General features: G+C 42.4%; 1 long non-coding RNA gene across 1 annotated transcript; it reads right to left on the bottom strand.

Moving 5' to 3' along the window:
• Positions 1–751: 751 nt before the first annotated feature.
• On the bottom strand, positions 752–9026 carry LOC129059858 (uncharacterized). The gene is made up of 3 exons (XR_008525928.2): positions 8903–9026; positions 5574–5692; positions 752–978 (listed from the first exon to the last, which is right to left on the bottom strand). It is a non-coding gene; the product is annotated as an uncharacterized LOC129059858 (long non-coding RNA).
• Positions 9027–25777: the final 16751 nt, after the last annotated feature.

Genomic DNA, 25777 nt, shown 5'->3' with positions numbered 1-25777 from the left:
CCCGTGTGGCTCTTAGGTGGCTGCCATACTCCACTGCTCTTCCTTCCTTATCATGGATCACGTCAGGTGCCTAGTCAGTTCTGATGAGAGAACCTGGGTAGCTTGGTTGCCCATGAAGGATTCATGTGCCAATTATGGTTTTTTCACAGGAGCCTTTGATTGCCGCTGTTTCTAGTCGGCTATCTTGGCTCCACCTAGAGTAGTAGTCTTGAGAGTAACTCAGACAGGTTTGGTTAATGCTTGTCCACTCTGCCTGATAAAATATATATAATTAAATTATGTATACATCATATTGGTGCACTGTATGTCTTTCATTATAACCCATAATACAGTCAGATTTGTAGTGTTTACTATTCTTTCTTATAGGTCATAATCTAATAGAAGAAAGGAATTACATTTCTTTTCTTAATTAATAAATAATTGATTTTTTGAGATGGGGTCTCACTATCTTGCCCAGGCTGGTCTTGAACTCCTGGCCTCAAGTGATTCTCCTGCCTTGGCCTCCCAATTAGCTGGGTCTACAGGTATGAAACACCATGCCTGGCTACATCTATCTATTGTTTGCATTAGGTTCAATATATTGCGTTATATCTATAAGCTGCTTGGTAGTTCTGTGAAACCCCTGCAATTATAAGCAAAATTTTATGGCTGTATGTGTGAATACAATTTTCTGGAAAAGGGGTCCATCACTTTCTTTAATTTCTCAGGGAATTTCAAGAAGCCATACAAAGGAATAACCATTGGCCAAAGATCTCACAGTGAGTCTGTTTATTAAGTAAAAATCTGTTTGTAAGGCACATCAGTTGTAGTACTCGTGCACTAATTTGTAGGTTTTAAGATTTGGATTTTTCTGTATTAGTTGTTCTTGAAATGGGGCTTACATACATAGCAATTCCCTGATGTGGGATGTTTCAGCTGCTTCTTTTTGCTGGCTGTCTGCCCATGGGCCTTTTCAATACTTTCCGCTTCTGCTGGGAGCTGGAATGATACAAGGATAGGAGGTAACACAAACCAGTCAGGGTAGCTGCATTATTAGCAGCTCCAATAAGAGCTTTCAGGGAGGGAGAGTTGAAATTACTGATCCAAATGAGGCTTGGGGATTATCAGTGGATATCAATTATCCATAACCTTCTGGTCTCCCATGACTATCAATGACTTAAAGTTGGCTGTAAGCTTAAATGATTTCTTTTAACTAAATGAAAAGGATCAAGTTCATAAAGACTGGTGACCCTTGAGAGTTGTGCTAAGACTCCATCACCTGGGCTGGGGTTTTGGCTCGGGGAAGAATTTGATTGGCAGGAAGTAGCAGAATTTCATTTTTAATGCTCTGGTCCATTAATAGCATGAAAGCACCACAGGCTATCTTTGGGAGAATGTCCCTAAAAAGCACAGCACTTCTCAAAGGGGGCGGCATGCTGAAATCTCTACAGAAGGGTGGGAAGGAGAAGCATGAGTGTGTGTATGGGATTTGAAAAACTTCCAAGGGACTGTCACGTGCTGCCCTCCTTGTCCCTACCCTCAGCTGAGGACTCACTGGTCTGTGAAGAATGAAATAGTATCTGTGGGACACATTGTGCTTCTTGGCAAGTTCTGTATTTACCATACTGTTGTCCTGCTTGTTGGCGTTCAGAAGCAAACTTGACTTAACACAGGATATCCAATATGCATATTCCAACGTTTCAGCATCCCCCGTTTATGTTTTTTATTCTACATACACCTGCCTTGACTTTGTCATATTCCTGGTACATAGATTCAGATGGAGACAGTCAACCAGCAAAATTTAGTGTGTTTATCTCAAATAATGTGTCTCCCTGGAAAGCAGGAGTCATTTATTTGGGAAGACTCCCCCAGTGTCTTCATTTTTGTTGATGGCTGAGTAACAAAACCCAGCCACCTCTTCTTCCCCTACGCTGTGGAGCAGCAAGAGAAAAACAATTCTGGGAAGTTTTCCAAAAGGTGCCAGTATCTCAATGACCAAAGGCAAGGATGGTCGATGTCGTTCAGCTGGGTGTGTGCCTGGAACATTTGCCCCATTGGAAAAGGAGAAGGTTTGCCTCACAATAGAACTCTGTGTTTCCTGTTAACATTCTGGAAAAACAGAAAATAATAGCAACCTGGGCTCCTCGAGTGCAATGCCACCGTGCCATCCATTTTGTGGCATTTGCTGTTATTTAGCATTTTGGGTGCTCTCCCTATTGCTAGAGTAAGCAGACACAGAAAAATAGAACATTCAAGGAATATGCACACGCACACACACATGCACACAGATGTCTTACAACAGTGCCCTTGGGTCTCATGAGCAGCACAAAGCCCAGAGAAGTTAAACAACTGGCCTATAGTCACACAGCCATGGCAGCGATGGTCACACGTGTTTCTAAATGCATTCCTTCAGTCCTACGCTTCAGCCCTGGGTGTTGCTGCTTTTGGCTCCCTTTACTTTTAATTTTGTTCTGTTCCTAAAAAAGAACCCAAGAAAAAGAATGCTTACACTACGAGGAACAGAATAACAGAATTCTGTGTTTTTTCATTTTGCTCACAGACCTCCAAACTCAGAGGAGAATTCTGAGTGAGTAGCAGGGTCAGAGCTAAGCCCCAGGCCACGTGCACATGACCCCCACCTCCAGCCGAAAGTCATGGTCACATGTCACGCCTCCATGCGGCTGCAGGGCCAGGCATGTACTCAGAGCCCTGCCATGGGCAGTGCCAGGACGGGAGGAGACACACACTGAGGCCAACTGCTCTGGCCACAGGCCCAGAGGGGCGCATCTGACCTGAGGCACCTTCCTCCTTGGAGCTTTCTGCCTCTGCCTAATTACAGCTGGCTTCTCTGAAGTCAATCTGGTCAAGGTCAACTGGCCACTATGGGAAACCAAGCTCAGGGAGGTAAATTTAGAGAGCTGAAGGGACACCCTCACTGCCTGCTCCAGCTATGACTCAGCGGAAATTCTGAAATGAAGAGCCAAATGCTTGTGGAAGAGAGCAGCATAGAGGCGTGTGGGATTGGCAGTGAATGAGTAAACGTCAGGAATGGCTGAATGAATGAATGAACAAATGAAAGCACCAGCCCTTTGCATCCGCAGAGCGGCTCTGGGGAAAGTAACTGGAGTTAAGGACTCTCTGCAATGGGTTAGCTGGAGGATGCTTACAGGATGTGCAGAGTCCTTGGGGGAGCCTGGAGGTGACACTTGCTCACTCCACGTGACACCCATGCAGTTGGGCAAAGCCTCTGAGTTTGACTGAGGAGGAAATCCTAAGTGGATGGACTTGGAGAGGGCCCTCGGCTGCCAGCCACCATATGACATACAGAAACAGGGTCGGCGGGGTGGTCAGCGGCAGCTGCAGGCATCTCTGGCTGGAAATGGAGCAGCTACAAATAGGCGGTGACCTTCTGTAGCCATCCTGCTCCCACAGAAGGAGATGCGCTCTGGGAAGAGGCTGCTGGGTGTGTGCCAGTGCTGAGGTCAGGGGGAAGGAACTCAGTCTTCCCATTGCAAGCAGCTCAGCATCTTTGGGTGGCAGAGGGAGGGGGCACACCTGTCTCCATCTGGGGTGGAGATCCTGGTCTTACATTCTGACAGAATGAGAGCCTGGAACACACTCAGTGGAGAATCCTGAAGAAGGAGATGTCAGACGTAACCCCAGGCGGGGCTCCCGCAAAGGCAGGGCAGGACACTGTCACCTGCGACGGCCATGAACACTGTTGCTTTCTGACCAGCTGGACCCAGTTTTTCTGATGTAGATTAAAGGTGGCAGGAAAGACAGAGAGGGGTGCCAGGAAACATCTTTGCCTTCCACTAATTCCAGATTCATTTATTATTTCTTTTAATATTCATCTTTTAAGGGGTAAGTGTCCCTTTCAGAAAGTTATGCCAAAGTCTAACTTACTCGAGACGCTGGTTTGCTTACCTTCAACACTCCGAGGTGACACATTGCACTCTGCAAATATTTATTGAGAATTGTTTACGTATAAGGCACTGTGCCAGACAATAAGACCAAACAAAGATTAAGATAAGATTCATAACATGGTCATTGCAAGAGCATGGGCTGTGGAGTCAGACTGAAGTTTAAATCTTAATTCTAGCCCTCTGCCTTTACTTGGTGAAGCTCCTCTGTAAAATGGGTATATCAATACCTGCCTAATGAAGTGAGCAATGAGGATTAAATGGAATTCTTATGCAAAACAACCAGTACCGTGACTTCTGTGCGCCAGGCAATTTGTAAATGAAGATTCCCTCCCCTTGAGGAGAGTGGCAAAATTGTTCACTGGGAGAGAGGGTCGTGGAAACTACTACTGAATCCCAAACCAGGATCAGGATTTATTCAGCAACACGCAAGTAACATGCCATAGGACTGCAATGGGAGGAGCCCCAGGGGCATCAGAAAAGGAGGGTTTACAGTACCTTGAAGGGAAAGAGGGGTTTAATCATTGGAGGGTGGAGTGGGTGGTACCCCAGGCTAAAGGGCTAGCACAGACCCAGGCACAGAAAGTGTCAAGTTGTGTAGCCTTCTCTGAGGATGGGGACTGCCCTGATGTGGCTGGGAATGGAGTGTGCCAAAGAAGCCATGGGGGTCAGCCTGGGCTGGAGCCTTGCGTGACCATGGTATCATCTCCTTGAGTGTATCTCATGGCCCTTCAGGGCTCTCCCAAGAGCAGAGGCTGTGTGTGGGCCTCAGTGGCTTCCTCTAGCCTGCTCCCCAAAGCTCTGTATCTAGAAGAAATTCCCCAGAGCTCCAGGATCCGTGACTAGCTCCTTTCCTGGCATGTTTGCTGCAGCTACAGAGGGTTTTAATTGGGCTCTGTGTTCACAGATCAGCTGAATCCCAAGACATATTAGAAGAAGCGTATTGTGACAAGCCATTGGTTGGAAGTCATCCTGTTCCTTTGGGCATGAATTAGACCCTATGTATCCACAATATCCAGTTTTGAACATGACCAAAACCTGAAGATATCAAAGAGGAACAGGAAGGGCACCAGGGAGATTACAGGGATAGGGGATCATGCTGTCCCAGACAGGCTGAGAACATAGGTTGCCTGGGGAGGAGGGGGCTAGGAGCAATGTCGGGATTCTCTCTACATAGAGAATTTTCACTAGGACAAAACTTATTTTCCTTCCTGTCTTGGAGACTACAGAGAAATGCAGGCCAAGCAGCATCAACTGGGGCCACACACAGGGGTCTCTTCTTTCCCCCATCTGCCTTGAGCATCATGACAGATGAGATGAGGAGAAGGATGTTTGTGCAAACCCATGATACTGTCCCCAAGTCTACTCATGAGACCAGGATGGAGCACACAGGCTGGATAGGGACAGCCTTGCATTGGCTCTAGTGAATTCTTTAAAGACTAAGGCATTTGCAAGCTTCAAATGAGTTCTGTCTTCAGCTCTTTCAGCAGCACATTCCTTGGTGGATCTCACCACAGATTGCAAAGCACAGGGTGCTGGGGCTGGGAAGACTGGGCGGCTATCCCTAACCCTGAGTGTGCCCCCATGGCACAGGTCCCTCGAGGAAGGGCAAGACAGAGTAAAGTCCCAAACTGGCCTCTGTGCAACCAGAGACAGCACCAGGGCACTCACCTGGTGCCTGGAAGCTGGAGAAGAGAGGATCACAGGAAGGGAGGAGGAGGTGAAATTCAGGTTGAAGAAAAGTCAACTGTTGCCTCATTCTCTTGCAGACTCTGGCTCTCAATGTGTTCCTACAAGATAAAGGATGGTGAAGGTGACATGGGCCAGGGACAAACTCAGTGCTTGCCAGTGTCTGGTGCATAAGTGTTAGATAAATCTCTGTTGGATAAATGGATTGCCTGGGAGTCAGCTGGAGGTTGATTTTTGCCAATTCCCTTCCTTTCCTTCTTCTTTCCTATGAAGGGGGAAGAGGCTGGCATGCTAGTCCTTAAATAGGAGAGTCCCCTTTCCTAACTTTAATTATTGTGAAACTTTGGCTTCCAGGGAGCAATGTTCATAAACATAGGGCAGCTTTAACTGACCCGGGAGGACTTGCAGGTAGGCACCAAACAGAAGGTGAGCAGGAGGGAGCGTCTCTTCTTGCTAGTGGATGGAAAGCTCAGCTGGATGGATTTATTAAAGAAGACCTGGACCCACCCTGAGAGATCAGATGCTGATATAGACTGGAAGAAGGGACAGGGCTGTGGTCCTGAGGAGCCCTGCAAAATCAAAACTGATCAGCAAACAAAGCGTGAGGCTGAGCCGCATTGTGCAGTTCTCCTTGAGTGCTCCATCCTCATGACAGCAAGGGGGACTGAGTGTTGTTAGTCCTATTTTCCATGTGAAGAAACTGAGATGCAGAGGCTCAGGGCCAGCAGACCATGACTTTAGTGCTCCTTCTTTCCTCTGCCACAGGCCACTCTGGAGAAAGCTAGTACTGGTGCTGGGTGCGTCAGATCAACGTTCCCCAAAGCAAGGTCCCTGGATTACCCACCTCAGTATTACCTGGGAACTTGTTAAAAATATAGATTCCAGGCCCCCAGACAAGCCTTGCTGAGTCAGAATGTCAGAAGCTAAGGCTAGGGGAGAATTCCTCGTAGCTGTTTCTCTGGCTGAGGTTGGGATGAGGGCAGAATGCTTCCCTGGATGCATGTGGCATGTGTTCTACCTCCAACAGCTGTTAAGAATCATTTCCATTTTCTTTAAAGGGGCTTTAAAGGAGGGATAGCAAGTTGAGAAATTTGATTCTTGAGCAGAAAAAGATCCAGGAAGAGAAAATCATTTAAACAGTGACCAATTTAATCCAGGTTTATTAGTGTATGTATTCTGTGGCCCCTTTTTAAACAGACATGTTGTGTTCCAATGTATCTGGCATTCATTCCCCCTGTTGATGCTTGGTGCAAACAGGAAAGCTAGTGGACCAGTGACTCAAACCAGATTTTATGGAACCTCCGTCTCCCTTCTTGGCTTGATTTCACTGAACAATTAATTACAAGGGTATTTCTAATCTTGCTTGTAGAGTCTCTGTGTCAGTTGACATGCCTTGAGAAAACTCTGTCTCAAATAGGTTTATCTAATAAGGAAATGGGTTCTCTCCCATCACAAGAGGCTCGGGTGGGTCTCTGGATTTGGTTCATTCAGTGGTTCGATTATGTCAGAACGGACCAGGTTCTTCCTGCCCAGCCACCCCTGTGAGGGCTTTATACCAGGCTGGTGGTAAGTTGGGCTGCAGCAACCCAGGCATCATGGAGCCACAAACAAGCTGTCTGAGACAGTAAACGTTCCCAGAAGCCCCCAGCAGCACTCCTCTCAGGCGTCAGGCTGGAGTTTGCTCATCATGGACCCACGCCTAGACCAGCCACTGGCAGAGGGAGAGGAGAAAGCCACCATCGGCTTAGACCTCTCAGGATCAGCCCTCTGAGCTGGGGTCTTCCCTGACACACAGGCAGATAGGAGGATAGATAGCTTCACAAAATCAGGATTCTGCTCCAAAGAAGGGGGATGAAGGAGTGTCAGCCATAGTTTCTTTCCCAGAAAACAGCTGGTTTGGAGGTCACTTACATACAGTGAATCCCAAGAGTGCCTATTATCCTAAGTAAGAGGACAGGTTTTACTGCACCCACTGATCCAAATGAGGGCTGAAATTAAGCCTCCTCTGCTCTCTGCTCCTCCTGCCTACTTCACATGCTGAAAGCAGACACAAGCAGTGGTTAGGGAGGAGGATGGAACATCCAAGGGAAAGGTACAGAAGTCTATTTTTTGTATGTGTCCTGTCAATTCCGTCCAGAGGATATCCATATCTTATATTGTCCTTCAGATTGAAGCTTTGACACCTCTAAAAATATAAGACAGTCTCGTGGAGGCTAGAGCTTTCTCTGGCAGAACCAAGGAGAGGGCCTCAAACATATACTCAACAAATATTTGTTGGGTGAATAAATGCGTGGATGGATGGATGGACGAGATGTTTGATGAGCATGGTTACACGACAAATTTTAGACAAACTTCTTGCAAACAATGCTGAGTGCTCTAAAGAATGCTGCTGGCGAGGTCAGTAGCAGGGCTGGAACTGTGACCTTGTGGAGCTGTCTGTGATCTGGGGTTGGTCCAACCCTTTAGTGTGCTCTAGACATGATCTGTGGGGACAGCTGCTGAGGTCAGCCCTGGCTTCAGTTCCTACACTATGAGGGTGAGGAAAACAACAGCTGGCAAGGGCTTTGTCTCAGTAGGCATCCCCAGGCCTGTGAACTTCGTCCAGCTGAACTTCCCTCCAGGGGCCTGTAGGCACAGAGGGAGGGAGAAGCTGAGATTTTAAGTCTACTTGCTTGATTTCACACTCTGGCAGAGTTGATCCAATCACCGAGCTTGGTGAGCTCTGATGGACTGCCATATTTTTTCCTATTAGCACTAGAGTATGGAGGGAAACTCCTTTATTTAAATTTATTTTTTTCCAGTTAGAAAATATTTACTTTTGGTGGCAGATGTTACATACAAAAGGATCTAAGTTGAGCCTAAAAAATACTGATTTGGGAACTCACTGGAAGTAAATATGGCGGCATCTCATGACCCTGGAGGCCAGAAGTCGAATCAAGATATCAGTGAAGTTGGTTCATTCTTTTAAAAATTTTTAAATAATTTTGATAAAATACATGTAACATACAATTGATCATTTTAACAGTTTTAAGACTATAGTTCAATAGTGTTAAGTACATTCACATTGTTGTGCACCAATTTTAGGTAGATTTTTAATTGAGGTATATACTATAGAAAAGTACACAAATACTAAACACACAGCTCAGTGAATTTTCACAAAGTGAACATTCCTGTGTAATCCATCCCAGATTAGAAGATAGAATATTATCAGTACCCCAAGAACCCTGCGTGTGCCCCTCCAATTCAACCCCCACCCATCCCCAAAATGACACTACCATCCTTATTTCTAGCACCATAGGAGTAAGTTTTACCTGTTTTTGAACTTCATATAAATGGAATTGTATAATGTGTACTATTCTGTGCCTGGTCTCTTTTGTCCAATGTCACGTTTGAGAGATCCCCCCGTGTCATAGTAACAGTAGTTTGTTCCTTTTCATCACAATGTAGTATTCCATTACATGAATATAGCACAGTTTATTTATCCATTCTGTTGTTGATGAATGTATGGAGTTTTTTTTCATTTTGGGGCGATAATGAAAACAACGTAATATTTATATTTATAATGTTTAGGTAATTATAGTGAATATAATTATATTTATTATTTGCTCAATGAATGCTTCTCTGAGCTTTCTTGGAGATACATTCTTTTGGTGCATATTTGTAATGTAAATCCAGGAGTTGACTTGCTGAATCATAGGATATTCTTGTATTCAAGTTTAGTAGCTACTGTCAGAAGTTTCCAAAGCAATTGCTCCAGTTGCCATTCTGACCAGCAGGGTATTAGTGTCCCAGTGACTTTACATCTTTACCAACAGTTTTTTTCATGTTGGCCATTCTGGTGTGTGTTTGGTGGAATCTCATTGGAGTTTCCTTTTTTTTTTTCCTCTCGTTGGAGTTTTAATTTGCATTTCCTTGCCATACATTTTTTTCATATGTTTATTGGTCATGTTGATATCCTCTCTGATGAAGCATCTGTTCAAGTCTTCTACCACCATTTTTTAATTAGCTTATCTGTCTTTTTTAATTGATTTGTAGGAGTTCCTTATATATTCTGGGAGTTCTTTATATATTCAACAGAATATATATATATATATATATATATATATATTCCCAGGAGTTCTCTATATATTCAACAGAATATATATATATATATTCCACAGGAGTTCTCTATATATTCAACAGAATATATATATATATATTCAACAGAATATATATATATATTCAACAGAATATATATATATATTTTTTCAACAGAATATATATATATATTTTTTCAACAGAATATATATATATATATATTTTCAACAGAATATATATATATATATATATTTTCAACAGAATATATATATATATATTTTCAACAGAATATATATATAGATTTTCAACAGAATATATATATATATATTCAACAGAATATATATATATATTCAACAGAATATATATATATATATATTCAACAGAATATATATATATATATATATATTCAACAGAATATATATATATATATATATATTCAACAGAATATATATATATATTCCACGGGAGTTCTCTATATATTCAACAGAACTTTTGTTGGATATATGTATCACAAATGTCTTCCCCATTCTGTGGCTTGCTTTTTCAATCTCTCCCCAATGGTGCCTTTTGTTCATCAGAAGTTCTTAATTTTAACATAGTTCAAATTATCACTTTCCTTTATGGTCACTGTTCTTTGCATGTCCTGCTAGAGAAATATTTGTCTACCCCAAAAGCTGTGAAGATATTTCCCTGTTATTCAATAGAAGCTTTATTCTTTTGCCTTTCACATTTAAATCTACAATCCACTTGAAATTTGCCTTGCTTTTTATAAATACATTCATTGTAATACTTCAAGCTAAATAATTCAGATGTGCCAGAGAAGCCTGGTCCCCAGGGAACAACTTCCATGTTTATTATTTTTGTCCCTATGAGAAATACTCTTTTTACCCCAACCTGTAAAAAGATGATGGTGAAATAAGCTAAGCTTCATTTTATTTACAACTACAAGTGTTAGAAAACTGTTAGTGTACGTAAGGTTTCTGGAGCTTCCTAGAACTTTATCTTTATGGGTGGGCTCTGACTCTCTATTTTGCACTCTTGTTGGTATTTATTTCTCTAAAAGGAGACTGAACATAAGTATTTCCCTTTTGCTTGACACATAATGCCTGGATCTATAAACTTCTCTCTTGCTGGACTAAATTTAAAGAGCTATGGGTTGCCTACCTGACATTCATCTTTCGTAACTCACCTTTACCTGACGGGAGTCAATGAATGGTCTGTGGTCAGACAGCCTTCTGGCTGCATTGCCTTTGATTGGGGGCATTTTCCTTCTGTTTGCATTATTTACACTCTAGGTCATAGAGCTGTCTTCTTCACCAGATGGGAACCTCCTCAATATATCTCAGTAGTTGAAGTGGCTTGTGAAATCCTGTGAAGTGGAGAGCTGTTCAAAATGTTTTTTGTGCTTCCTCCTTTCTCCCTCAGTACCACCCGATGTGCCTCCTGCTGTCTTCCAGCTCCACCCTCTCTGTCAGCTTGATGGATTTCTCCATTTATAGTGTCTATTGAAAGTCACTTCTCCTTTGGCATGTACTGCCACATTTTTCTCTGCCTCTTTTGACTTTTATGCCCATTCTGTATTTTGTCAATGGCTTTATTGAGCTGCCATTTTGTATTGAAAGTGATCTTGATCTTTCTAAAAAAGCAGATTTAGCTTTTTGCAAACACGTATCTTTTTAGAGTTTTAGGGCCCTTGTTGTTAATTAGTTTGATCTAATGACAACCTTCTCCAAAAAACACGGGCAAAAATTTTACAAAGCCTGCTTCTAAAAAAGTAACTTTAAATTAATTTGATCTTGAGAGAAGGGCAACAAGTTTGGAATCTCATTACTAGTGTGAGAAGGAAAAGAGTTGATTCTAGTTCCAGCTCTGCCATCAACTAACTATATGGCCTTGACCTTACTTTTCTAGGTCTCAGTTTCCTGGTCAGTTAAATGAAGGAATTGGCTCTGTAGGGCACTTTCAGCTCTACCCTTATGGAATTCTCTAACAAATGAATGTAGTCAAAATTAAAAAGTCAGGACTGTGAATCAGCCATATAGATTTAGCTTACCTTTCTTAAGATTTTGTTTTAAAATTTTGTATATGGAGACATTCTTATAACAGAAGTCAATCTAACTAAGTTTCATCACAAGCATACACACAAAATGTAACATAATGCAAAGTCCAAGTCATGGCTTACCTAACTTAGCAATATTCAACATAACAATCAAAGCCAAGTACAAAAAAAGACATTGGACAGTTTTTTTGGCATTAAACTTCAAATTTGATCTGTTAATTTATTTTATGTAGAATCATTTAAATATTGATGCACATTTAAATTTTTAAAATATTTCACCAGGTTTGTTGAAATTAGATGTGTAGTATATATACACTGCTATTTCTTTCTTTTCATAGATAGTTTAAACATATTTATTTTTAAAAAGCGTCTGGTGACATAGATTTCCAGGGAGTGGTTGCTATGTCAACACACATTCACTAGGCATCATCTATGTGCCAGGCATTGTGGAGATGACAAAGACTTCTATTCCAATATATGATTATTGTCCTTAGGAAGCCTACAGTCTACTTGGACAAATAAGACTTAAAGAAATAAAAATGTAAATAATGATTAAAAATTATGGCTCCCAAGTATTTTTTTATATGTTCATTTTTGCATTTATGACAATTATATCTCTTTTTAAATTTTACTTTAAGTTCTGAGATACATGTGCTGAACGTGCAGGTTTGTTACATAGGTATACATGGGCCATGGTGGTTTGCTGTACCTATCAACCCGTCATCTAGGTTTTAAGCCCCACATGCATTAGGTATTTGTCCTAATGCTCTCCCTCCCTTTAGCCTCCACCCCCTGCCAGGCCCGGTAGGTGATGTTCTCCTCCCTGTGTCCATGTGTTCTCATTGTTCAACTCCCACTTATGAGTGAGAACATGTGGTGTTTGGTTTTCTGTTCCTGTGTTAGTTTGCTGAGAATGATGGTTTCCAGCTTCATCCATGTCCCTGCAGAACGGGAGAAAAAATTTCCAATCTACCCATCTGACAAAGGTCTAATATCCAGAATCTACAAGGAACTTAAACAAATTTACCAAGTTTTTTTTGTTTGTTTGTTTGTTTTTGTTTTTGAGATGGAGTTTTGCTCTTGTTGCCCAGGCTGGAGTGCAGTGGCGCGATCTTGATTCACTACAACCTCCGCCTCCCAGGTTCAAGTGATTCTCCTGCCTCAGCCTCCTGAGTAGCTGGGATTACAAGTGTGCACCACCACACCCAGCTAATTTTTTGTATTTTTAGTAGAGACGGGGTTTCATCCTGTTGGCCAGGCTGGTCTCAAAACTCCTGACCTCAGGTGATCCACCCACCTCAGCTTCCCAAAGTGCAGGGATTACAGGCATGTGCTACCACGCCCAGCTAATTTTTTGTATTTTTAGTAGAGATGGGGTTTCATTTTGTTGGCCAGGCTGGTCTTGAACTCCTGACCTCAGGTGATCCACCTGCCTCAGTCTCCCAAAGTGCAGGGATTACAGGCATGTGCCACCACTCCCAGCTAATTTTTTATATTTTCAGTAGACACAGGGTTTCATCCTGTTGGCCAAGCTGGTCTTGAACTCCTGACCTCAGGTGATCCACCTACCTCAACCTCCCAAAGTGCAGGGATTACAGGCATGAGCCACCACGCCCTGCCGGTATTTTTTAAAGGAACCTGATAAACTGATTCTACAGTTCATTGGGAAGAATAAATGGGTGAGAACTGCCAGGAAAATATTGAAAAAAAAGAATAAGCATTGGTTAGGGAGACAGTGTGCTTATACTACCAGTTATTCAGATATTGCAATGATAAACGTCTGTAACAATGTAGGATCAAAAAAGATAATAGAAACAGATCCAAGTATTTTTTTGTGTGTGTGTCTGAGTGTATGGTCAGTGGGACAAGATGATATGGGATAACTGATAAACTCTTGTGAAATAATAACAATAGATGCTTCATAGCATATATTAAAATATATCCAAGATGCCCTAAAAGTTAAATGTAAAAATGAACAGAAGAAAATATAGGGTGAATCTCTATGTAAATTTGGTGTGGGAAAGGCAGTCTTAACTAACACAGTTAAAGAAAGTTTGTTCGATTTAACAAAAGAAAGATTAAAATACATTTTATTTATCAAAAAGCATAGACATTAAGAAAGACGGGAGGAATAGGCACTAGTGTTCTACAGCACTGTAGGATGACTATAGTTAACAATGATACATCATATAATTTCAATAGCTAGGAGGAGGTATGGAATGTTCCCAACACAAAGAAATGACACATGGTTGAGACGATGTATATGCTAATTACTCTGATCTGATCATTATGCATTATATACATATCAAAACATCACTATATACCCTATGAATAGGTACAATTAGTATACGTCAATTAAAAAATAAAACTTAAAAAAGCTAGAAAAAACATTAACCATAAAATAAGTGGATGTGCAAAAAAATGGAATATTTTTAAATAGCTTAGACAATTTTAATCTGTAATGACAGAAAAACGCACAACAATAGTTGCCTGGCACCAGGGGTGGGTTGGAAATTGACTTGGAAAAGGCATGAAAAAATTTGGCAAAATGGGCGAAACACAAACAGGAGAACAAAAGGACGGTAACCACGTGGAAACAAATTCAATGCCACTATTAATTGCAGAGTGCAAAACTCAGACATGCAGATATCATTCTCACTTATCACACTGGCAAGGAGGAAAAAGAATGATCAATGTTTTGGATGAGAATATGGGGAATATACACTCTCTGCAAATGACATTTTGATGCAGCTTAATAAACAAATCAATAAACGTTCAGATTTTGAAAATTATCAAGTAAATGCACATAGATATCCTCACTGATTCTGGAGCCTGCCATCTCCATCCTAAACTCTCTTCTCATCTAGGATTCTATCCCATTCCTGTCCTCTTCTTCTCCTTGAGCCTCCTCTGTTCTTCCTTCATCCCTGAACCTCATCCCATTCTTAAATCTCACTCCATCTCTCATTCTCTATTGTAACTTCTACTCTTAAACTTGTATAAACTTGTATATTCATGATTATTCACTGCAGTATGTATTAGCTTTTGCTGTTAGCCAACGACCCCAAATCTTAGAGCAGCCATATAATTAGTTCACAGTTCTGTGGGTCAGCTGTGTGGTTCTCCTCATCTGGGCAGCTTGTCCAATCCCTGCTGGGTGTCTGGGAGAGGATGGCGAATTGGAGGGTGCTGGATGATAGAGGCTAACCACAGGCGTGGTGGTTGGCAACCTGTTGGCAGGGCTGATGGGGCAGCAGGCAAGCCTGGACTTCTTCACACGATGGCCATCGTGGGGTCCCAAGAGCAGCAAGAGAGCCAGTCCCAGTGTGCAGCTCACGCCAAGTCTCTGGTGGGTACGCTTGCGGACACAAGCAGTGTTGGCCAAAGTACGTCACACAGCCAACGCAGATTTGAGGAGTGGAGAAATAGGCTCCACTTCTTGACAATGGGGATACTATGTGGGCAAGTTTTGTAATCTGCCACACAATATTATTTATGATAATGAATGCTGGAAACTACCTAAATGTACACAAGAATGGTCAGATAAAACAGTTCAGCCACACACTGCAAAATGCATAATATCCTAGAAAAACATTTTTGTCTATGTAGATGCTGTGTGAAAATACAAAACAAAATGTGCTGCCTAAAACCACTTCAGTAGGGGGACAAACATTTAAAAAGTGACTGGAAGGACACAACCTAACATGTTATCTACCAGTCCTATGTCTGATTAGCAGGATTATGAGAGATATTTACTTTATACTCTCCAGTTTTCTCTATTTTCTGATAGAGCACATGAGGCTATATTATGTGTAATTAATGTACAGGTCAATCTGCTCTTACAGCCTGGCTCTCCCTCTTGTTACCTATTTGAATGCAGGTGTTACCAAAACTCTTCGAGCCTCAGCTTCTTTATCTATAAAATGAGGGTTACGATGATGCCTACCTTATAAAATTGTGATGAGGATAAATTGAGATATTTCATGTGAAGAGCTTCACATATTACTGGGCACATAATAACTGATCAGTGAATGTTAGATAAGAAGTTATTATTTTTGTAATTAGAGAAAAGTAACAATATCATTTAGTATGAAAGACATAAATTTATAATAGGATTTGGATTTATTTAGCATCCACTGCTTGAGGAAATACATAAAAAAGTAGTCAATAACTTTTAGTAATGCCTTCTATTTGATTTGTATTTTATTAATCTTATTAATACCAATATGAAAAATAGTAATGTATATAATATGTTGGAAGTATTTACTAAATCCACAGATGATTTGTGCTGTGCAAAGGGATTTGAAGCCCCGCCAGTGATTTTTGTTTCACCAGTTGGGAGCCAATTATTTTAGGCAACCAAAGAAAAGATGCAATGAAGCAGAGCCTGATGAATTGTCAATTTGATCGTCTAGGCAGTCAGTGGATAACGCTGGTAGTCTAACATTTCTTAAACTATGTTAAAGACTTTTTCTCCATTACAAATGAGACCGTAATTGTTTATGACCCTTTAAATATGACCACCCACAGTTTGGTCTTCTATATTTTCCTTTTTTGTTTCAGAGGCACTGTCTTGGGGGTTTCTGGGAAGCACAGATCGCATAGGGTTGCTACTTTCTGGGTACTATCTACTGCTATTATTATTTTTAAATCTCACATGTGACTTTCAGAGTTCAATTTGTATGGAGACCACAGCAAACATCTCAGCTTATTTTGTCATGAGAATTTCTTCAAATGCCCTTTACTCTCCAAATCACATTAAAACAAAACAAAACAAAACACAGAAGTGGAAGAGATGTACAGTTAGAAATAAGTTTTGGTGCCATAAAAGAAATAGCACTCGAAAAGAAATTTTCTCAGCCAGGCAAATTTACTTCTGCAGAAGGGTGCAGCTTGTGCCAGTAACGACTGCAAGAGAACACTGAGTGGGGTAAGGCAGGGGTTTTTATCCCTAATACAATTGGTTCCTACTGCTGTGTTCTTTCTCCATTGGCTGGGGTTGGACCGCACAATCTAAACTGACCTGATTGGCTAATGTTTGAAATTGAACACAGCTATCTAGGCAGGAAGGGGAAGGCTATCCCTTACGGCACAAGGCATGTCTAGGCTTGTCAGGGCATGTCAAGATGTGGCAAGGGTGGGAAGGGTTGTTTACAGCACAGGCAACTATAGAAACTAGAGAAACAAAGAACCGGAAGAACAGGGAATTAAAACCTTTGAAGAGGAATTTATCATCTCTGACAATTTCCCCCTCTTGATTTTATAGTTTTTCCTCTTCAAAAAACCGCAGCATATCTCAGCTCTGTTGTTCTTCTTGGGCATCTAGAAGGAAGAGTTTATCTGAATAAGGTGAGGGTGAACTAGGGAGGTTTTGGTGAGAGCTGTTTCTATAAGTCTTTGCACTAAACCATGAATACAGGATATGATACAGCATCCTAGAAGAATGAGCACGCCTATAACGATTACAAGGGAAGTGAATATTGAGGTCATAATTCCTTTCCATTTCCCGAACCATTTTTCCATGAGGCTTGTAAAGGGGTCATTTATTCCAGAATTTTTAGCTAACTCATTTGATAACGAGGTAAGGCCTTGTAAGGCTTTTGCTATTATTCCATCAAGGGCAGTGTTATTAGGAATAAAAGTACAATATTGGACTTCAATCATGACACAAACCCCACCTTTTTTTTAGCTAATATCATGTCAAGGGCTATTCTATTTTCCCAGGCCATTTGGCTGGTAGGGCCTAATTGTTCAAGTATTCCTTTAATAGTATATCTAGTATAATTAACACAGTGTTGTTGATTATAATAGACATAATTTATCTAAGCTACATTCTTGTTTACAGTTGACCACCAGAACAATATAGACTCGAATCCTGCAGCTATTTGATTTCAGGCTTTGAATTCATCTGGTAACCCTTGTGGTACTCCAATAGCATCTATATAAACATGAGGATCAAAGGATCCTTGAGAGACATCTCTCTTTTTATGATATTCTGTTTTCAACTTTCTTGGTTGATGAAGTGCCAAGGTGAAAGGCATAGCCAATTGAATTAGAGCATAAGTGCCGCTGCAGTTACTTGGCAGTGTACCCAGCAATAGTCCTCCGCAATACCACCACACATTTGTTTAGGGATGAACGAGGGCAGACTGATTGGTAAGCTCTTGAAAAGGCTTTGTTTCATTGCACCCTGTTAAGTCTCCACCTCGTGCCGTGGTGAAGTTAGTGAAGTTAGTATCAGGAGCTGAAGGCCCGATGGCCCTCAGGGGCTGACCCGCAGGGCTCTTGACCTCAGGGAACAGCAGTGAAAGAGTCTTGCATGACTCATCACCTCAGGCTATGGGGTTCTGGAAGAGAGCTACCATACAGCTCATGCCTGGTCGGTGAGAGGACCGCCCAAGTGGAAAGGGGACAATTTGGGTCTCTGGCCTGCCTGTTGCACAAGAGTAACAGTTGCTTTTGTTTAGCGTGTGAACAGAATATTTAATCCATTCCAGCCAAGCATTTGTGTCCTGATACCCTGTTTCAATTGCTATAATTTGTTTTAAATCTTTAACCTCTACAACAGCTACTTTGGTTTTATCATTGGGTATATAATGAGAAAAGGTTTGGTTAACAGAGAACTTAGGAGAGGGAGAAGGGGATGCAGGAGGTGGGGAAGCAGTGAAGCACATTTCAAAGGATCCTATGGGGTCCTTCCCTGAGACTTCTGCTCCTATACCATAGAAATGGCTTAATGCAGGGGAAGAACTCTGGGGAGCACAGATAGTAATCTGTGCTGGATTACATTGGTTCAGCTGACAATTGGGAGGGGTAATCCCTTTAGTAAAATGAATATATGGTTTTAAGAAACTAAGTACTAGTTGGGGAGGTCCATCCTTGCTCTTTAGTATTTCATAGAACATTGGAACAACTTCGGCAGAGAAGCTCTGCTCTAAGAGGACTAGATTCCCAGTTCATATGGGAATCTTCGTCAAACTCTTCCCAAACTAACTTATCCCAGTTAACAAATGCCCAATCTGAGGACAGCCAGGAAGGACAGAGATACTTTTCTGAGGTGGAGAGTTGCTTTTGACTTGACAAATCTCTGCAGGGTATAACAAGGCAAGCATCAAAGGTAATAGTTTGGGGTGAGCTTGATTTGGTTACATTAATGATAAGGGGATTAGTGATAGAAGGGGGAAGGTAAAAAATACAGAATAAGAGGGTTAAACCACTTTAGGCTTAGCTTGGTAGGAGTTGGTCCTGGAACAATGGTCCATGATTCTGGGAAGGGTGGTGCCCACTTAACTTGAGTGTGATGAGCCCAGCCCTTCGTGGTGGTCTGAACTGCTGTCTTAGTTGTTAAGAGCACTAAAAAAGGTCCTTCCCAAGTGGGCTTGAGCCTCCCTTCTTTCCAACTCCTGATGAGGACGTGATCTCCAGGCTGGTGGTGGTGAACTGGAAATTCAAGAGGTGGAGTCTGGGCTAGAATGCCTTGAGTCCTGAGGGCAGAGAGGGCAGAGAGGGCAGAAGACAGACCTAATATATAGTTTTTGAGAAACTGAGTGACGGTTTTCCCAATTCAAAGCAAATAGGTCCCAGCTGTCCTCTGCTAATGGACAAGCCCAGAAGGCATCTTTTAAATCTATTACTATAAACCACTGGTGGCTGTATGGGATCCTACTGATAATAGTGTAAGGATTGGGAACAACAGCATGTATAGTTTGGACTATCTGATTAATAGCTCTAAGGTCTTACACTAACCGGTATGACCCATCTGGCTTCTTACAGGTAGTACTGGAGTGTTATAGGGAGACATACAGGGTTCAAGAAGCCCATCATGGAGAAAACCTTTAATTATAGGTTTTAAATTTACCCTGGCTTCGAAAGGATTAGGGTATTGCTTTCTCTTTACTACTTCCCCAGGGATTTTTAATTTAACATGAATCAAAGGAATCTGTAACATTCCTCAATTCCTGTCTTTTGACCATACCTCAGGATGAATGTGTTCTGCAGTGGTGAGCAAGTTTAGGGAGGGGAGGAATTTTCCATGATTGATTTGGAGGCCTAAGCCTAATTTTAGCATTAAATCTCTTCCTAAAAGATTTGTCCTTGCTTCCAGAATTAGAAATTTGGTACTAGCTGATCAGTTTTTATATTTCACTTCTGTCTCCTACTTACTGGTTCCTTCTCTAAATCTGTATTTTCATTTCTGGGTGTTAGGTCTTCCCCCATCTCTATCAACCCCCATGTCCCACCCAGGACAAAGCACTCTTAGTTGGCCTGGCAGAGAGGAGCTAAGCCGCTGGCGGGAGTGTGGTGATGGTGCTAGTAGGCCCTGACCACAGCCAGCCACACCTTTGCAGGGACTCTGGTTGCTGTAAACACGTGACTGGGCTGAAGTGGGCAACACCGGGCACAAGAGCCCTCCCGAGTAGTCCCTCAGCCAACCTGTCCCAGCTACCCAGCTTGCATGTGAACTTGCCCTTCTTCTTCTTTCCTCGCCAGCTTCACAGTCATGCCAGGATGGGGTAAAATGACAAGCTTTTATCTACTTGAAACAGTCATGCCACACTGCCAACACAGTTTTCAAAGCATTATAGCCTTTAAAGAGATCCTTTCTTCCTCTCCTAATTTTAAGTTCCCAGGCTTTGCTCTTTGGTGTTCTTTATATGGCCTGGAAAGTTGGGGCCTAGGCTCTTTATAGGTTCTGGCCCCCTGAGTACTTTGTTGTATGGTGAACAGCAGAATTCTTGCCTTCCGCTTTTGGTTTTCTTTGGCCCTTCTTACATACACTTTTTGAGCCTTCCTAAGAAATTCACTCATGGGATGGTTTTTCCAATTTTCTATCTTTTATAATTTCTTTGAAATATCTGGCCAATTGTTAGTACAAAATGAAATTTTAACATTCCCTGCCCAAGAGGATCCTTGAGATCTGGATGAGCATACTTTCTCATTTGTCCTTTAATCTGTCTAAAAATTCTACAGGCCCTTCATCTTTCCCTTGCTGTATATCAAATGCTCTGGTAAGATTCTGGGTTTGAGGGACTGATTCTTTAATCCCTTTTTTTTTTTTAATCATTTCCCTAAGGTCTTGCATATTTTCTTGGTGGGATGCATTATTATTGTCTCACCGGGGGTCTTCGGTGGGGAATTTTCAATCTGCTGCAGGAACATTTTGGCCAGGAGGGTGTTCACATTCCCAGACTACCATAGCAGCTCTATGGATCGTGCTTCTTTCTTCCCCTGAGAAGAGGATGCTTAGGATGAACATTAGCTCAGCCCAGGTATATAACTGTGGTCCTAGAAATTAGTCAATTTGGTTTGCTACCCGATAAGGGTCATCTAATCGTAGCTTAAGCTCTCTTTTTAGGTTTCATACTTCTGAGATGGTTAAAGGAACATTTACAAAGCCAATGTCTCCTCCTCCTAGGGGCACCTCCCTCAATGGGGAAGAGAGCTGGAGCTGATTCCCCTGAGGTAAAAGGGGAGGGGCAATTTTGAATATCTTTTTTACATTGCTGTTTCATGTTGAAGTCCCTTTAGGGAAGGGTACTTAGGCTGGTAGTGAGTGGGCTCTAGGGACAATTTCCAAGAGGCAGGGTTATAAGAAGGGGGAACAATAGTAGTAGGAGAAGGGTCTGGGACAGCAGCACTTGAGGGGAGGAAAGATAGGGGTGTTTGGTGGGGGAAGGTGACCTAGCAGGTCCCAAGGCATAGAGAGCCTAGAGTTCAGAGTTTCAGTTTCCTTAGGGAAAACATTCTCTGGCTTATGCTTATCTTTTAGAGCTTTTAGGGGGTAGAGAAGAACAGGTCCGTGTTGCCAACACAAAGCATAATCTATCTCTTCTTGGGAAACTAGACTGTTGTTATTAACATGTTCTATTAGAAGCTGACAAATACAATCCTCATTTGACCCAAATTTTGGCCAGAAAACTGAGGGTTTGAGGATTAGTTCCTAGGTCCAAATAAAACAACAATATTTTAACATTTGTTGCTTTTCCTTATGCTTAGTCCTTTCATTATCTTTCCAATACTTTAACATGAGACCTAGGGGACTATCGAGGGGAATATCATTGCTGTTAGCTTTATCCTTTTTACTCTCTTACTTGGGGTGTTTTCCATCTTGATGGTTTTAGGGTGAGGCTCAACTTCCCCTACTGGAAATTTTTTGTCTTCCCTACGACTGGAGGTTTGTGTGAGGCTCAATCCCCTCTACTGGAGATTTCATCCCCTCTACTGGAGATTTCTCGCCTTTCCTTTTTTCTAGAGGCTCAACCCCCCGTATTAGGGATTTCTTGCTTTCCTTTTCTCTAGAGCCTCAATACCCCCTAATGGAGGCTTCTTTCACTCTTTTCCTTTCATTTTCTCCTCTATGGCTGCTTCCCCGAAGGGAACGTCGTGTCCCTTTTAACATTGGTGGGTCAGTATAAACCCCTGACAGGACCCCCAAAAGGCTGCCATAAGTCATATGAGGTGACCGCAGAACTGCAGATTGGACTCACTCACTTCGCACACCAGTAGTGCTTATTCACACACTTTCAACTTCCAACCTCCGAGATGTCCCGATCATCAAGGAAATACTTTGTCACCACTGTGATGTTTCTTACCTTGATCTGTGCACAGAGTTACCTGGACACTGCAGTATGTGATTACCTTTTTTTTTCCTTTTTTCAAAGTTGTTGGTCTGTTTCTTCCTGTGTTGCTGAGAGTCCAGGTTTATTCATCACACTGAGGGAGTCTCAATTCCTTACCCCTGAGGCTACCGCAATGAGGCAGCAGGTTGTGCCTCCTCATGGGAGAGGACCGGACCCTTCCCCAGAGGAGAATGGGAATCCCAGACAGGCCCTCAAATTTGTGAGAAATAAGTTTTGGTGCTGCAAAAGAAATAGCACTCAAACAGAAATTTTCTCAGCAAGGCAAATTTACTTCTGCAGAAGGATGCAGCTTGTGCCAGTCACGATCGCAAGAGAACACCAAGTGGGGGGATAGGGCAGGGGTTTTTATCCCTAATGCAATTGGTTCCTACTGCTGTGTTCTTTCTCCATTGGCTGGGGTTGGACTGCACAGTCTAAACTGACCTGATTGGCTAATGTTTGAAATTGAATACAGCTATCTAGGCAGGAAGGGGAAGGCTATCCATTATGGCGCAAGGCATGTCTAGACTTGTCAGGACATGTCAGGGCATGGTCAGGGCAGGAAGTGTTGTTTACAGCACGGGTAACTATAGAAACTAGAGAAACAAAGAACTGGAAGAACAGGGAATTAAAACCTTTGAAGAGGCATTTATCATCTCTGACATATGCCCCCAACTAACAGTTCATTTAAACAATGTCTTGTTGACAGCAGTGGCACTGTGGAACTTTTTGAGAACTAACTACTTGCACTACTGTCCTTCAAGGTAGGTTAAATTGTGAAAATGGAACTTTAGACATTCTTAACTTCAGGGCACCACCTGTTATCACAATTTCGTAAGTTTTCTTTTTGGCTGCATGAAAACAATATGCTTTCTGTCTTTTCCTTCAGCTGAATCTTACAAACCTTATGACTTTCCCTCTCAGCCTGTATTATTTTGGACAGAAGAGGATTTTTTTTTTTTTTCATGAGACAGGGTCTTACTCTGTTGCCTAGGCTGGAGTGCAGCAGTTGATCATGGCTCTCTGCAGTCTTGAACTCCTGGCTCAAGTGATGCTCCTACCTCAGCCTCCCTAGTAGCTGGGACTATAGGTCATACCACCATGCCTGGCTAATTTTTTTGTTTTTTGTTTTTGTAGAGACAGGGTTGCCCAGGCTGGTCCTGAATGCCTGGTCTCAAGCTATCCTCTTGCCTTGAGGCTATATTTTTGTTTAGTCTTTTCTCTTACAGAATGCTATCATTTTGGTGAATTTAGATACTTCTACTTAGACCTCCTCAAGAATCCTGGAAAATGTCAGCATACTTAGTGTGATAAATATCCCATCAGCTGAGCCAGGTTTTCTGAGTGCAACATACCCTAACAGGTAGGTTTTATTTTCTTCCTGATTTTGGCCAAACAACACACTGAGGAAGTAGCTTCAGGACAAAAAAAAAAAAAACTCTACGAGATCCTAAGTTCCCTTCTTAGACAGCAATGAATCCCACCCTGTGTCAAGAACCTCTGTGAAATTAAGACCTCAAGGTTTCTCTCCCTCTTCTCTACTGGACACCAGCTGCTTCATTCCTGCTGGCTCCATGACCCCATTTGATTGTTCGATCATTGGCTTTCCGCCCACTCTGGGAGGCACACACTGCTTTATTCCTTGTGTGTCTGGGTGTAGAGCCTTTCCTCTGTGGCCTGCAGATGCAAGGGATACAAAATGAAGCATTTATTGACACCCTCCCTGTCTCTGCAGTGAAATGAACATATCTGTGTAGCTAGCAGGCCTTAGCCTTGGATAGCCATTGAGTGTAAAAGAGGCCATGTTCCATTGATCCCTAATGCTCAGCTCTGCCAAGCCACTATCTGCCACAAATTCTCCCCTTCCCAAGTGTGTGTGAGGCTCCCAATCTGCTTCTGCAGATTTTCAAGCTAGTTCCAATTGGCACTCATGCACAGCCCAAGGGGAATTTCATCAGGTCCCTGTTACTTGAATGACCCCCACCCTGGCTCCTTCACAGTCCTTGGAGATGTCACTCCCATTGCATCATTTGAACCTGCTGACATGTGGCAGCCACAGCCCCCACCGGGGAAACCTGCTGACCACACTGGAGCTGTTCTCAGCTGTACCAAGTCTTGGTAGCTCACCTCCCTCTTTCCCTGGCTCCCATTCATCCATCTGCTCTTGCTGCTCCAGGTAAACCTTTCTTAGTTCCTTCTGACTCCGGAGAACTGAGAGTGAAAATGATATGTTTCATACAAAAATTGCTTATGTCCTAAATTGTAATAGCATTTGGTGCTATAGCACTTTAAGTTCAAACAAACCTGAAGTCATCTTCTTCCAAATACTCCAGGGCACCTGAGTGGGCAGGTCAAGGTGGATTCCAGTATTTGTAATATGCTATACCTAGAATCAGTTCTCTTCTCTGACCTCAACAGTTTGGGGCTCTGTAAGGTTTGCTAGTGTAGACTGCCAGCATTGTCACATATAATTTGCATGTTGTGCACCATAAAAATCTAAAGAGAGATTAAGAAGTAAATGATGCCACAATGTTGTTCAGTGCACAACCTGCATAACTGTTCATCTTGATTCTAAGTGCTTTCCTAATTATGAGTTCCCTCTCTTGGGCTCTGTTGTCCTCACTGCAATATGGCCCAGTGCAGCAGAACTGCCTTCCAATCCTTGACCCTCAAAAATGCTCAGAGATCCACTGTTTTCCCCACCCTACTCGCAAGGTACCAATTAGCCATTATAAAAATTTGCAAGGGCAGAGAGATGCTATCAGAACTCCACTCACAACAGCAACTGAGCCCCAACCAGTGGCCAGGCAAAATATCCTCCTCCAGTTGCAAGACCCTCTCCTCTCTTCAGATGCTCAAATAATTGCGAAGAATAGAGCCTATTAAGGTTTGACAATAAATGTTCTTCCTACCAGAATCCCTGCCAAGTAGCCTGGAACAGGAAATAGAGTCATCAGTAGAGTCACAGCCCCCGTTTTTTCTTGACGTCAGCATCTCTTCTGCTCCTTCCTGGATGGAGACCATCTGCCGTAACTCTCTCCTCCGTCTGTGTCTCCTTTTGTCACTGCTAATGGGACTTCCAGTGGGTATCTGGGAATAGCCTCTGCATCTCTATTATTCTCTGCACTTCTCATGGGTCTTGTGCCTCAGCGACATAGGCCATCTCTGATTACCACTTGGGCCATGTGCCCACAATTCAGGTTGCAGCCATTAGGTACCTTTATTTGTTTGAACAGAGTCACAGTTGGGCTATCGGCAGACAGTGAAATACTCAATAGGCTTAATGATGCAGCATCCAGATATTCACAGCACAGTTCCTGGCACCCATGGAGACAGCAGACCAAAGAGAGCCGAGGCTGCTCAGACAAGCTGGTTGAAATCGCTGGTGAACAATTACATCTATATATAGAACTGACCTGGCTGTGCCCCTG

Source organism: Pongo abelii, chromosome 5 (genome assembly GCF_028885655.2).
Source record: "Pongo abelii isolate AG06213 chromosome 5, NHGRI_mPonAbe1-v2.0_pri, whole genome shotgun sequence".
Classification (NCBI taxonomy): Eukaryota; Metazoa; Chordata; class Mammalia; order Primates; family Hominidae; genus Pongo; species Pongo abelii.
Note: the sequence above shows the minus strand (reverse complement) of the source record. Positions and strands in the feature narration are given on the sequence as shown.